This window comes from Oryctolagus cuniculus, chromosome 21 (assembly GCF_964237555.1).
Source record: "Oryctolagus cuniculus chromosome 21, mOryCun1.1, whole genome shotgun sequence".
Taxonomy (NCBI): Eukaryota; Metazoa; Chordata; class Mammalia; order Lagomorpha; family Leporidae; genus Oryctolagus; species Oryctolagus cuniculus.
The window spans coordinates 28493283-28504964 of NC_091452.1; the positions used below are offsets into that span (position 1 = coordinate 28493283).

General features: G+C 51.6%; 2 pseudogenes; both read left to right on the forward strand.

The window, feature by feature from the left end:
• LOC103345643 (protein APCDD1 pseudogene) overlaps positions 1-9538 on the forward strand; it is a 170218-nt pseudogene extending 160680 nt beyond the window's left edge.
• On the forward strand, positions 9398-10202 carry LOC127485380 (GPI transamidase component PIG-T pseudogene; annotated as a pseudogene).
• The last annotated feature ends 1480 nt before the right edge of the window (positions 10203-11682 follow it).

Genomic DNA, 11682 nt, shown 5'->3' on the forward strand with positions numbered 1-11682 from the left:
AATTCTAACCATCTTTGAAGGAAATTTCTCAACTCTTTCCTTTAGAAGTAGATAAAATATGACTTTATTTGGATTTTATAAAATAAGCTCTGAGTGGGGCCTCGCAGCCTCTTAGTTGATGTTCTGTTTGTCACTCCGGGTTTTGGCTCGCTCGCTGGCTCTTTCCTGTGTCTCTGTTACCTCTGTCTATCTGTCCTTACTGCCTTGCTCCCAGCTATCTGCCAGCTAATTAAGGTTGTCAGCCAACTGCTAAGTAAATGCACTGTTTGCGCAGTGCTTATACAAAATTGACCTGTTTGGTGTTAGTGTTTATCCTAACACTAACACATGATGGATGGTGCATTTCTCTGGATACACTGACCCCTCTGCCGGTTTGCAGAGAAGGGTCAGCTTATTTTAATTTGGATTGCACACTAGGTTATTTTAAACTTTGGGAATGTTAAGCTTTGAGTTGAGGTAATTTTTAAAAGTTACTGTATTCAAAGAGAACTAATTCTACCTAAAGCCTTTGTAAATCATTAAAAACCAAGTTAGTCAAATCTAAAGAGAGAGAGATAGAGAGAGAGAGAGGGAGGAAGGGAGGGAGGGAGGGAAGAAGGAAATGGGCCAAGTCCTCAGGCCCCTGCACCCACATGGGAGACCCAGAAGACGCTCCAGGCTCCTGGCTTCAGATCAGCTCAGCTGTGGCCATTGCAGCAAATTGGGGAGTGAACCAGTGAATGGAAGTCAGTCTCTCTCTCTCTCTCTCTCTCTCTCTCTCTCTCTCTCTGCCTCTCTGGAGACCTCTGCCTTTCAAGTAAATAAATAAATCTAAAAAAATGGCCACAATGCAAAAGATGTGTTGAATTTTTAAAGCTATTGTCTGTAATTATATCTAATATAGTCTCAATCATTTATAAAAATGCACCACCTTTAACCAAAGTAACCAAAAGATAGAAAAATCTAGAACCTTTGATCTGTTTTTCTCCAGATCGGTTTTTCCCAGGGTCCAGACACAGTCAACACACAACAAAAGCCCCAGTGTCTACGGGGGAAGAGGGAGGTAGGGTGTCGGGGCCATGGCAGGCAGGGCAGCAGCAGGTGCACACAATCCCAGGAACAAGTGTGCAGACAGGGGGCACCAGGAGGGGCTTCCAGGTGGGCCTCATCTCCATCTTCCTAACCTGGGCCCGGGAGCCAGGAACCCCCTGCCTGCCCCCTCCAGGTAACAGCGGGAACTCTCAGTACCCCCATGCCCTTCTTCAGCCTGTTCAGGCCCTGTGGGCACCTGGAGGGGTCTTTGCTAGTGGGTGGACCCTGGCAATCTGGGAACCCCTCTCCTGACACCTGTTCCCCCCTTTACAGTTCAGAAAGTTCTCTGCATTAACCTGCTTCAAACTTGCCTATCAATCAAAAGGGTGTGTGTGTGTGTAGTCTTGCTAGACAGATGTAGAGGTGTGGTGGATGGGCTAGATCGAGGTAGGAAAATGTGCTGTTGGCACACCAGAGAAAGCCAATCATTGCTCCCTCTCGGGGTCTTGCCCAAGAGGTGAGGGTTGAAAGAATGGTGGAACCCTGTGTCAGTGGCTGCCAAGGACCACCAAGTCCTTCCTCCAAGTAAGCAGTTGGGCGGAAGTTGGAAGGCCACCAAGGGAATCGGTGTTTGATCAGTTGTCATCAGCTTAAGTAGGCAGAAACAAGGTGAGGAGTGGGGGGGGGTGGATTGTGCACAGGAAACAGGGCTTGGGGAAGGGTCTGAGCCAATCTTGAAAGACGATGTCATGAAAAGGAATCTGAGAGGCCAGAAGCCAGCACCGTGCTATAATGGGCTAAGCCTCTCCCTGCAGTGCCAGCATCCCATATGGGCGCCGGTTCAAGTCCCAGCTGCTCGTCTTCCAATGCAGCTCTCTGCTATGGCCTGGGAAAGCAGTAGAAGATGGCCCAAGTACTTGGGCCCCTGGAAGAAGCTCCTGGCTCCTGGCTTCAGACTGGTGCAACTCCGGCCATTGCAGCCATTTGGGGAGTGAACCAGCAGATGGAAGACCTCTCTCTCTGTCTCTGTATCTCTGTCTCTATCTCTATTTCTCTCTATGCCTTTCAAATAAATAAATACATGGTTAATAAAACTCCTTTTCCATGATTTCCAATGAGGAGCATGGCCTTGGAAATCCATGGTGGGAGTGAGAGGCAGGAAGACCCCTGCAGGCAGTGGTGATGGCCAGGACGTGAAGGACTCTTGGCTCCAAAGCAGCCATGGGCAGAAGACTAATGCGGCTTCTCTGAGAGGGAAGCAGACAGAGGAAACCCTCAGCAGTGCGGGCTCTCGCGCTCACCGGAAACAGCAGAGGGGCTTTTTCTGGCATCGTAGTGGAAAAAGAACGTTGCCCTCCACGCACCTGCTGTGCAGGTGTCGCCTGCCCTCCCAGGAGGTAAAGTCCCTGGCTCAGGGCTTGAGGAGAAACTCCAAGGAAGAGGTCCAAGTTCAAAGCCAGAGACTGAATCCGAGACACAGGGCCGACCCTGGAAAATGCAGGTGTGCTCCCCAAAGCTGAGGGGACACGTGTGTTCTTTTTTTTTTAACTTTTATTTAATGAATATAAATTTCCAAAGTACAACTTATGGATTACAATGGCTTCCCCCCCATAACGTCCCTCCCACCCGCAACCCTCCTCTCTCCCACACCCTCTCCCCTTCCATTCACATCAAGATTCATTTTCAATTCTCTTTATATACAGAAGATCAGTTTAGCATACATTAAGTAAATATTTCAACAGTTTGCTCCCACACAGAAACATAAAGTGAAAAATAGATGATTTTTTAAATGATGATGAAATCGTGTGTTCTGAACTCGCGCTTGGATGGGTGGGCGTGGGGTGCAGGGGCCGAGTCCCCACCTCGGGTCACCCACATCCCCTCAGAGTGCACGGGTTCGAGTTTCCCCTCTGCCTCCAACCCAGCTTTCTGCATACGCACGTCTAGGAAGGGAGCAGGCGATGGCTCGAGTGCTTCCGTCCCTGCTGCCCCTGTGGAAGACCTGGATGGAGCTCCTGGTTCCTGACTTCAGCCTGGTCCAGCCTCAGCACTGTGGGCATCTGAGGGGGGAACCATGGTGGGGAGAGCTCCCTCTGCCTCTATTCTCCCTCCCTCTCCCTCTTCCCTTCTACTCTCTCTCTCTCCCCCTTTCCCTCTATTCTCTCTCCTTCAAATAAATTCCTTAAATAAATCAATTTATTAAAAGACACCAGTCCTATATTATGGGCCATCACAATCAACTATGACCTGGTCTTACTTATATGCACAAAGACTATTTCCAAATGATGCCACCTTCACAAGTGCTGGGAGTTAGGAGACAGGTAATAGTGTCTCCTTAATAGCCTTTCAATCCCTGATCTTGGGGTTATTTTCTGTCTACTTAGATCTTCTTTGTTTCTGAATTGTTATCCATGTGCAACTCTTCATCTCTGTGGTTAAGCTTATTCTTAAGAATTTTATTCGAGGCTGGCACTATGCCATAGTGGGTAAAGCCACTGCCTGCAGTGCCAGCATCCCATATGGGCGCCGGTTCAAGTCCCGGCTGCCACTTCCAATCCAGCTCTCTGCTGTGGCCTGGGAGAGCAGTGGGAGATGGCCCATGTCCTGGGGCCCTTGCACCCATGTGGGAGACCTGGAGGAAGCTCCTGGCTCCTGGTTACAGATCAGCGCATCTCTGGCCATTGGGGCCATCTGGGAAGTGAACCAGTGGGTGGAAGACCCCCCCCCTCTCTCTCTCTGTCTCTCTGTCTCTGTCTCTCCTTCTCTTTCTCTAACTCTGACTTTAAAATAAATAATTAAATCTTAAAAAATTTTATTTTCGATGACACTATTTTGAGTGAGATTCTCTTAATTTACTTTTTGGACAGTTCATTGTTGTGTGTAGAAATATGATAGCTTTTTTCAGATTTATTTGTTTATTTGAAGGGCAGAGTTACAAAAAGAGAAAAAGAGACAGAGACAGAGACGTCTTCCATCCGCTGGTTCACTCCCCAAATGGCCACAATGGCTGGAGCTGGGCAGATCTGAAGCCAGGAACTTCCTCCAGGTCACCCAAGTGGGTGTGGGGATCAAACGCTTGGGCCATCTTCGACTGCTGGGTCTTGAACCGGTGCCCATATAGGATGCCAGCACTGCAGGCCAGGGCTTTAACCCACTGCACCACAGCGCTGGCCCTGAGCCTATCTAGTACTTTTGTTGAGGCTTCAGTTTTTGTGGAGCAGGTGTTGTGGTGCAGTGGATAAAGGGGGTTAAGAGCACTGGTTGGAATCCCAGCTGCTCCACTTCCAATCCAGCTTCCTGCTAATAAGGGTCTTGGGAAAGCAGTGGAAGATGGTCCAAGTGCTTGGGCCCCTGCACCCATGTGGGAGACCTAGATGGAGTTCCTGGCCCCTGGCTTTGGCCTGGCCTAGATCTGGCTGTTGTAGACATTTGGGGAGTGAACCAGCAGATGGAAGATTCTCTCTCACTCTCCCTCCCTCTTTCTCTTTTTCAAATAGGCAAGTAGATCATTCATTTTAAAAATTTATGCATATATGATCACACCTAATGCAAACATAATTTCACATCTTCCTTTCCAGCTGGGGTCCTTTAGTTTCTTTTTCTTCTCTAATTGTTCTGGCTGGGCAATGGTGACTAACATGTCAATGAACCTGGGACTGCAAATACCTCATCTAGGGGTGATTTTACTTCCTTTGCACATGCAATTTATTGATTTTAAAGGCAGAGTTAGAGAGAGAGACAGAGAGAGAGGTCTTCCATCCACTGGTTCACTCCCCAAATGGCCACAACGGCTGGAACTAGGCCAATCTGAAGCCAGGAGCCAGGAGCTTCTTCTGGGTCTCCCATGTGGGTGTGCACAGGAGCCCAAAGACTTGGGTCATCCTCTGCTGCCTTCCCAGGCACACTAGCAGAGAGCTGGAGAAGAAGTGGAACAACTGGGACTTAAAGCGTGCCCATATGGGATGCTGGTATCGCAGGCAGCAGCTTTACCCACTACACACAATGCCAGCCCCAGGAGTTTTCAACACTTAAGCTAGTCCACATTGACCCCCAGGATTCACCTATTACCATTTGTGATTTCCCACCCACGTTCTACCTCCAGCAGGGGCCTCTGCCCGGGTAAAGCTGTGATTCTTTGATCTGCCAGTCACATCCGTTTTCGGAGGAATGTTTTGTCTGTGACCTCATCTCTCATGTATCCAAGGAAAGTTAATTTTCAGTTTGTTAAGCTTTTCTCTTGTTTTGAAGCTGTGAGTGCCAAGCCCCATGTTTCCTACATTGGCCCACATCCTGGAAATCTATTTGTCCTTTTTGTTTTAAATAATGGAAATTTAGGTTTGCTTGTTTCACCAGCAGGTGGTCTCTTATCATCCCTTTTCCTGAACAAAAGGGAAGTGATGTACCAGGAAGAGTTCAATTTTTGAAAAATAGGAATAAGTGGCATCCTAGAATTAAAGCCTGGGCACCAGGCAGCCTTGAGTGTTCTTTCCCTGTTCTTCCTCGTGTGTGAGCTTTGACATCAGGTCTGTCCTGTCTGGCTGAGAGAAGTCTAAACATGTGGAGCATGGACTCTCATTAGTGGAAGTGTTACTGAAACCTAAGTCCTCATCAACAGTGACAGATTAACGAGGACAAAGCTGGAGGATGAAAGAAAGAGCAAGTTTAATTATCTACCAGTGGATGAGGAGGGTAGCAGTATCCTCCATGGGGTGATCTGGAGGTCTTAAGAAGTGCAAAAGAGCAGGTTGGGCTGCAAGTCAGGAGTTGAAGGTAGGGGCTGAGGAACAGGTAGATGACAAAACTGTTTGATAACAGGGTGTGTTATCAACCTCAGATATCAATGTGGGGGCCAGTGCTGTGGCGTAGCGGGTAAAGCATCCACCTGCAGTGCCACCATCCCATATGGCCACCAATTCAAGTCCCGGCTGCTACACTTCTGATCCAGCTCTCTGCTCTGGCCTGGGAAAGCAGTGGAAGATGGTCCAAGTCCTTGAGACCCTGCACCAACATGGGAGACCCAGAGGAAGCTCCTGGCTCCTGGCTTCAGATCGGCATAGTACAGGCCATTGTGGCCAAATGGGGAGTGAACAAACAGATGGGAGACTTTTCTCTCTCTCTGCCTAACTATTTCAAGTAAATGAATCTTTTTTAAAAAAAGATAAATTTAGAGCCGGCGCCGTGGCTCAATAGGCTAATCCTCCACCTTGCGGCGCCGGCACACCGGGTTCTAGTCCCGGTTGGGGCGCCGGATTCTGTCCCGGTTGCCCCTCTTCCAGGCCAGCTCTCTGCTATGGCCAGGGAGTGCAGTGGAGGATGGCCCAGGTGCTTGGGCCCTGCACCCCATGGGAGACCAGGAAAAGCACCTGGCTCCTGGCTCCTGCCAGGATCAGTGCGGTGCGCCGGCTGCAGCGGCGGCCATTGGAGGGTGAACCAGCGGCAAAAGGAAGACCTTTCTCTCTCTGTCTCTCTCACTGTCCACTCTGCCTGTCAAAAAAAAAAAAAAAAAAAAGATAAATTTAGGGACAGGTGTTTGGCATAGCAGTTAGGATGTCTCTTGGAATCACTGCCTCACGTATCAGAGCACTTGGTTTTGAGTCTCAGCTCTGCTTCTAATTCCAGCATTCTTGCTAATGCACACCTGAGAGTCAGCAGGTTAAATGGCTCAAGTAGTTGGGTGCCTACCACCCATATGGGAGGCCTGCATTGAGTTCCTGGCTGCCAGCTTTGCTTGGTCCAGCCCTGGCCTTTGTGGGCATCTAGAGAGGGAACCAGTGGATGGAAGAGTTCTGTCTATGTGCGGGTAATTAGGCACACGAGGCAATTCAAAGATGGTGCCCAAAGGAAGTAAAGTGGGTGGAACCCAAAGCTAATTGGCCACACAACATCAGGGGAAGTGATGACAACTGATGATGAGTGTATAGACATATGGCTAGTCCTATAAAAAAACTGCCCCATAAACTGACCTTTTAAGTGATTGGTTGGTCCTTATGCCCTGCCCCAATGACTCTGCAGTTTTGTGCTTTAAAAGCCTTTGTTATGCGTGCAATAAACGAGTTCTTGCTTGACTTGACGCCCCTCTTCATCTGATTGTCTCCGGGATCAGAAGGCTGTGGAACGGGCAAGCAGCGCACTTACCTTTCCTCGGACCCAGTCCATCCTTGTTCGGGTGAACTAAGACCCTGCATCTGGCACCCAACGTGGGGCTCGAACCGTAACTTTTCGGCTGAGGCTAAGCAGTCTCTCAGGGTAAGTGAAACCCTCAGTATGGGTAATGCAGTTTCATCCAAAGAGGACAAGACCTTAAAGGCCTTACAGGACTTGGGAGAGCCCAAAGACTCAGAGGAAGATGGCAGGGAAAGAGAATGGGCTAAGAGTAATCAGGAAGCAAAAACGAAAGTAAAAGTCACTCCACCTAACCCATCTGCCCCAGAAGGACCGGAAACCCCCCCCATACCTCCCGGGGGCAGAGGTGGCCTCCCCCTATGTAGAGCCACGGAGGGAGCTACGTGATCTGGACCCTTGCGATTGCTCAGGAGGAGGGAGGAGAAATGAGAGGACCTATGTGGGAGCAGCCACTGGCATGGCAGCGGCTATGCCACTTTCTCTGCTGGTGCTGCTGACCCTGGGGCCAGGCGGCTGGGGCCAGGCAGAGTCCCCACACGACACTGTGCGGGAGGATCACCACGCATGGAGCCCAGTGGGGACCACAGGAGCTGGAGTGGCAGTGGTAGGGGTGGCCCCGGGCCAGCAGTGGCCTCGGCATGGGGCCAACAGCTGCCACCTGCTGGGTCGAGCGGCAGCGCGGACCCAGAGGATGATGGCAGTAAGTGCTGGGGCTGGCAGCTTGGGCGGGGGCCGCAGGTGGGGGAAGGGGAGGGCTGCAGCTCTGGGCCCCTCTCTCCACTGCCGAACAAAGCAGGGGACGCAGGGCCGGGCGAGGAGAGGCCGGGGTGGCTCGCCAAGAGGCCATGATGTGGACGCGGGCCGGCCATGGACCCTGGCCTGACAGTGCCGAGCAAGTGTGCGCCTCGCACCACTGCACTGTGCCCACCGGGTATGGGGTGCTCTGCAGCCGCCTGAGGCCAGGGTCTATTCTGGCTGCCTGCAGGCTACAGCCGAGGAGTGGTGTCGGCACACACCCCATGCCTGAGCACTCCTGGACCCAGCTGGAGGCGGAGGGTGGTGCGCGCCGAGTTGCGGGGCTGCACAAGCACCAGTTTGGAGCGTGGCGAGCGGGCGCGCCCCGAGGAGCACTGGAGATGTCCTGGCCGTGTCGCCTCCTGTTCAGATACCTGTTCCCGGCCCTCCTGCTGCACAGGCTGGGAGAGGGTTCTGCTCTCCCTCATCTAGACAGCAGGACCCATCCTAGGTCCTTGGACAAGAGCGCCTGGAGGGCTTTCAAGGAATCCCAGTGCCATCACATGCTGAAACATCTGCACAATGGCGTGCACATCACCGTGCAGATGCCACCCACCACTGAGGGCCACTGGGTCTCCATGGGCCAGGTGAAGTCAGACCCGAAGTCAGATCGGGTCCAGAGTTCATCACCCAGTCTTACAGATTCTACGACAACAACACCTTTCAGGTCTACCAGTTTTATTATGGCAGCAACAAACCCCACCTACACCCTCATCATCTGAGGCAAGATCCACCTCCGCCAGGCCTCCTGGATCATCCGTGGTGGCAGCGAAGCTGACTGCCAGCTGCACACCATGCAGGTCATCTGCCACTTGGAGGCAGTCACTGAGCAGCTCAGCCAGTGCATGAACCACACATGCCCGGGCTTCCTGGCCACGGGGACCCCTGGGTGCAGGACGTGGCTTACAACCTGTGGTGGGAGGAGAATGGCTGAGAGTACACCAAAGCCTTGAACTTCACATGCACGAGCTGCAGCTGGTCTGGGTGGAGAAGCAGTACCTGCACCACAACCTGGACCACCTGGTGGAGGAGCTCTTTCTTGGCCATATCCACACCGATACCGCCCAGTGAATGTTCTACTGGCCATCCAGTTACCAGCCTCTGCTGCAGAATGCTAAGAACCACGACCATGCCTGCACAGCCCGTCGCATCATCTTCCTCCCCTTTCTCTTTCAGACTCCCAGGTGGTCTTTTTCTTAGCCCGCTGCCTCTTAAAAGTCAGCCCAGACCCCGTGTCCCCTTGGAGGGCTTCCCCTGTAGGAGCTGAGCTTGGGACCCCACCTTTGGAAACTGGCTGCCCCTGTCATCTCAGGGCCTCACCCTTAGCACCACACCTACCCCGCTGTTGGCCTTGTTTGCTCCTCCATGGAGCCAAATCTCCCTTTGCCACTGTGCGCCACCACCCTAGCATGGGCCACACTGGACCACTTCCACCTGCAGGCTGAGGCCCTGATCACACCGCTGATGCACACCATTACCCACTACCACGTACCAGGATGTCATCCGGGACAGCTGAAAGACCTATGCAGTCTACCTGCTCGACACAGCCCTGATCAACAGCTCTCTCAGCCTCCAGCTCAAGTGGAAGAGACCCCAGAGAGCAAGGCCCCACCGGTGCCCTTCCTGCACGCCCAGCACTATGTGAGTGGCTACGGGCTGCAGAAGGGGCAGCTGAGTACCCTGCTGTACAACACCCACCCATACCGCGTTTTCCCCGTGCTGCTGCTGGACACTGTGCCCTGGTACCTGCGGCTCTACGTGCACACGCTCACCATCACATCCAAGGGCAAGGAGAACAAACCAAGTTACATCCACTACCAGCCTGCCCAGGACTGCCTGCAGCCCCACCTCCTGGAGATGCTCATTCAGCTGCCCGCCAGCTCAGTCACCAAGATCTCCATCCAGTTTGAGTGAGCCTTGCTCACGTGGACCGAGTACACTCCAGACCCCAACCACGGCTTCTCTGTCAGCCCACCCATCCTCAGTGCCATTGTGCCCAGTTTGGTGGCAGCCACACCAGTGGACTGGGAAGAGAGCCCCCTCTTCAGTACCCTATTCCCGGTCTTCAATGGCCCCAGCTACTTTGTGCGACACTGTACATGGAGCCACTGCTGGTGAGCCTGCCAACGCCGGACTTCAGCATGCCCTACAATGTGATATGCCTCACATGCACTGTGGTGGCTGTGTGCTACGGCTCCTTCTACAACCTCCTCACCAGAACCTTCCACATTGAGGAGCCTAGCACCGGCAGCCTGGCCAAGAGGCTGGCCTAAATGAAAAACTTTTAAAACAAAAAGGGGGGACCAGCCCCCATCTCAATGGGGGTGTGAGACTACAGGGATGGGTCACTGGATTAGTCAGAAGGGTCTCAGGAAAATATCTGGAACGGATGTCAAATTGTTAATGAGACCTTAGGCCAATGGGTGGCACCCCAGAAGGGAGGGATGTTTTGGCCATGCAGGGCTACAGGACTCACACTTTGTATTTTGACAGGGGTATTGGTACACAGCAATGATTCCTGCATGCTAATGATCCTCATCCCCCACGTACTGTATCACCCAAATGAAGAAGTGGCAGTGTGCCTACACCGGCGTCAGCAATGAGAGGTTATGACCGCTGTGGCAGTAACCACACTCATAGGTTTGGGTGCCACAGGGGTTGGCGTAGGAGCTTCATTTTTAATAAAACAAAAAAGGAGGGGCTCCAGGAAGTACAGGTCAGTATGACAAAATTAATAATAATAATAATAATAAAACCTCTGTGTAGCCAGGACGTACTTCCTAATGGAGGTGTCCATATGCTCGAACCTCAAACGAGGTGGGCGATCGGCTGAAACAAAAAAGGAGGGACCTGCGGGGAAATTAGACACATGAGGCAATTCAAAGATGGCACCCAAAGGAAGTAAGGTGGGCGGAACCCAAAGTTGTTTACCACCAAAGCTAATTGGCTACACAACATCAGGGGAAGTGACGACAACTGATGATGAGTGTATAGACATATGGCTAGTCCTATAAAAAAACGGCCTGTAAACTGACCTTTTAAGTGATTGGTTGGTCCTTATGCCCTGCCCCAATGACTCTGCAGTTTTGTGCTTCAAAAGGCTTTGTTATGCGTGCAATAAACAAGTTCTTGCTTGACTTGACTTCCCTCTGTGTCTGTCTCCAGGATCGGGAGGCTGGGGAACAGGTGAGTGGTGCACTTACCTTTCCTCGGACCCAGTCCATCCTCATTTGGGTAGACTAAGGTCCTGGCTGCCAACTTTGGCTTGGTCCAGCCCTGGCCTTTGTGGGCATTTAGAGAAGTACCCAGTGATGGAAGAGTTCTGTCTATGTGTAGCTTTCTGCATTTTAAATAAATGATTATTTAAAGGTTTACTTTGGTGCAAAATATTTTTAAATACGTGCATGTAGTTTTTTTTTTTCATAAAACCACATTTTTTCATGAACTTTCTGATGACTTTTTTAAAAATTTATTTGACAGGTAGAGTTACAGACAGTGAGAGAGAGACAGAGAGAAGGGTCTTCCTTCCGTTGGTTCACCCCCCAAGTGGCCGCTACAGCCAGCACTGTGCCGATCCGAAGCCAGGAGCCAGTTGCCTCCTCCTGGTCTCCCATGTGGGTGCAGGAGCTCAAGCACTTGGGCCATCCTCCACTGCCCTCCTGGGTGACAACAGAGAGCTGGACTGGAAGTGGAGCAACTGGGACTAGAACCTGGTGCCAATATGGGATGCCATCACTGCAGGTGGAGGATTAA